Source organism: Bos javanicus, chromosome 7 (genome assembly GCF_032452875.1).
Source record: "Bos javanicus breed banteng chromosome 7, ARS-OSU_banteng_1.0, whole genome shotgun sequence".
NCBI lineage: Eukaryota > Metazoa > Chordata > Mammalia > Artiodactyla > Bovidae > Bos > Bos javanicus.
The window spans coordinates 6,529,451-6,533,260 of NC_083874.1; positions in this window are offsets into that span (position 1 = coordinate 6,529,451).

The window sequence follows — 3,810 nt, forward strand, 5'->3', positions numbered from 1 at the left end:
AATATTTTATCCACACATTTTTTGATACACATGTCTCATTTAACTATCAGAACCCAAAAGACAGATATTAGCCCCATTCTACAGAGGGAGATGGCAACAGAAAGTCAGGCTTGGCCCACTGAACAGGGCTGGAACCCAAGTGTCAGACTCCAGGCCCAGGGCCCTCTGCCCTGCAAAACAGCCTCAGTAAGTGAGCAGTTCTGTTTTTTGTCACCTTTGCCTCACACAGTCAAAGGTACATCCTTTCATTTCGCTCGCCTGGGCCCCCTGTGACAGGAAGACCCTGGAGGAGCCCTGATGGCCAGGTGACCAAGCAGCTTGGCAGCTCTCTGCTGCAGTTCCACGCGTAGTGCCACCGTCTTGTGAGTCAGGCAGAGCCAGGTTCAAGGATGGCCTCCTTGCTCAGACCCCAGAGCTGGAACCCCTCTTCAGAGATGTCCTCTCTCAGACACTGGAATCTTCCTTTGTCACCCCAGGGCAGCTCCTTTGTGACTAGAGGTTGGTTTGGTGACAGGCAATCAGGCCCAAGGAATGCTCATTGTCTAGGACATGAAAGGATCTTCTCAGTTCCCACAAGACATTCTTCCTGCCGTGGCTTCAGCTTGTTGACCACACAGCGTTCAGTTATTGCAGACGAGGCTATAGCCACACAAAGCTTTGGCTTTATTGAAACCATGGATCTAGATGGGCCTAGATTTCCTCAGTCAGCCACTACTTTTTTTAATAACAATTTTTATAGTCTACATATAATTTTTTAAGTTTGGAAAAAAATATTAAAGCCAAATATACAGAGGTCAAAAAGAAAGAGAGAAAACAACTTGTTTTATATAAAGGTGCTTGTGAACAGTTGATCTCTGAAAAGGTACACAAGAAGCTAGACATAGCCGCTGCCTTTAAGAAGGATCTGTGCACTTTCTTCAAAAGGGGCATATTGCCCATAATAGTTTGTAAGCTGCGTTTTAGTAACACTTCCTCGTGTTACTAAATATTCTTCCTTGATTCTGTGTCTGCTGTATATGGTATTAGAGGATGTGCTACAATTAACCAACCCCTATTGCTGCATCTTAAGTACTATTTTAATGGGATAAGTCTGCAGTGCACAACGCTGCACGCGCTTCTGATCTAGGATAAATTCCTTCCAGCACATTTGCAGGACAAAAATGGGCATGCACATGGGTCTTAAATTCTTGCCTTTTTGGTACATGGTCCCCTCGGCAAGTTCATCTCACCAAGGAGTGTGCACTCTACTTGTTTTCTTAAAGAGTTCTGTTTCTAGGTCCTTGAAGATCATCTCTGTCTGCAGCAGCCTTGACTTCTCGCAACTCTCTCCTGCTTTCTCCTGACAAGTGGATTCTGATTTGGCCCACTGAAATAAGCCTGGGGGAGGCTTTGTAATGCTTAAATTTTCAGTCTCAAACAACATTTTAAACACTATGAGATGAATGTATGACACACTGGTCAAGGATATACAACCTTTTTGGTGGTAGCTGAGCAACATCAGCATTGAAAGTGCAAACTCTCTGACCTCAACACCTGTGCACAAGCTAAAACTTTTAACAGTGGTTTAAAAGCACAACCAACCCAAGAGACTCCAGAGACTGGCTTCACTAAGGTATGGTAAATCCACACCACGTCGTCCTATGCAGTCATTAAAGATGACCACATGGGAACTTCCCTGGTGGTCCTGTGGTTAAGACTCTGCACTTCCACTGCAGGGGCACGGGTTCAGTCCCTGGTAGGGGAACTAAGATCCCACATGCCAAGGTGCAGCCAACCAAAGAAAAAAGGATACAATTTGTTTGGTTCAGAGATCCTGTTAAGAATCTGGTAAGTGCCGAGTATTTTCATCTCACGAAAATACATGTGTGCAACAGGGCTATCTCTGTGGTCCAGCTGTGGTGATCACAGGTTAAGTTTCTTCTTCGCTGCACTGGGTCTTCATTGCTGCGCACAGGCTTTCTCTAGTAGCAGTGCACAGGCTTCTCACTGTGGTGGCTTCTCTTGTGGAGCAAGGCCCCAGTGCTCGTGGACTCAGTGGTTGTGGCACAGGGACATAGCCGCCCCATGGCACGTAGGATCTTCCCAGATCAGGGATTTAACCGGTGTCTGCTGCACTGCAAGGTGGACTCTTAACCACTGGACCACTGGAGAAACCCCAGGTTAAAGCTACTTGATACAGATCTTGATCGATACAGAGCAATCACACTATCTATATTTCTGAGCATTATAAGAAACAGAACATCCCCTTGATAGTCAGTCCCTCTGCCTGGAGTGTTCACATAGCTGGTTTCGGAGTGGGGATCTCAATCAAACCTTACCTCCCAAGGGCCTTCTCAGATAACCTTATCAGTGTAGACACTGCCCTTCTCCCTTCTCATAGTCTTCACACCCTTTGGTTTTCCTCAATAACACCTTTGAGGTGATATATTTGTTACTGATTTATGGGGTCTGCCTATCTTAGCAGTGGGCTCATGAGAGCAGAGATTAGGTTGGACTTGTTCACTGTTTCATCCACAAGTTACATCCAACCTGCCTTTCTGTGAGCCAAGGATGGTCTTTACAGGTGAACATTTGTAATCAACTGAGGACAGCAAAGACTGACTTGCAATCTTCAAAAACAGCACTGCATTCTTCTCATTAGACCTATATTTTAAAAACTGTACTCAATTGTTATATTTTAAATTCCACCAACAAGTACTCTGGATGTTTTTATCTTTGGTTATATAAGCACCTACATAAAAGCCTCGTTTTTGGCTCTTGGCCATCAGAGCCTATAAAATACTTGCTATCTGGCCCTTTATAGAAAGCTTGCCGGCTTCTGGTCTAAGGCAACATTTCGCGTACAGGAGACAAACCATAAGCGTCAGATGGGAGAAATTACGAAACAACAAAAAAGAAACGTATCTAAACACACAGACATCCATTTCCACAAAATAAAATACCGTATAGCCAACCAAGTATTAATGTGAACAAAGTTATCTCAGCGTCAGATTACCGGGCAAGTCCACAGTTTACATGTCTAATGCATACTGCAGCTTGTTACCTTTCCCCACAATTGGCATACATTAACATCATCGTTTTGGAAGCACTGTAACTGCATCTTTCAGGATGGCGCCGTGGCCTCTGGACGCGCGGTGTAGAGGGCCCAGCACCCGCAGGTCTTGGGCGCTCGCTCGATCACTGCTGCTTAAACGACTGCACAAAAGCCACGGGAGCCCCAGAGGGGCGCACTCGGAGGCTAGCGGAGGTAGGGGTTTCCCTCGCCTTAATATCTTATCAAACCGCTGGATCGAGAAGAAGAAACCGAATTGAAGATCTCTTGAACCTCAAAAAGCCAGTTCCATCCCTGCGAAGCCCGTAGCTTCCCGGTTCGGCTTCTACCTCCGGGCGGGCCCGGGGAGATGTGACAGGCGCCGCGTCCAGGAGCCTCCCGGACGTACCTCACCTCGTATTTTCTTCACCGTGGCCCCGCGAGGAGAAAAGAGGCCCTGACATGGGCAGGAATTCCCCAGGTTCCCTACTCCCGCAGAGAACTCAGCCACTCAAGCCTTAGGACTGCAACGCGGACAAGCACGCCCGCGGCTAACGGTCGTCCGCGCCGTTCCAGCCGTTGCCCGGCGTCGCGCATCATGAGCCCACTCTGGACATGCGCGGAAAAGCCTTCGCACGTACGCATCGCTAGCCCCTCCCGCGCGCTCAGCCACGCGCGGCTTCTTCCCGCCCACCCCGTGCCCCCACTTCCGGGGTTTCCTGGCGACGGCCGTAAGTGGCGGGCGGAAGCAGCGCGCGAGGCCAGCCGTAAAAGGCTCC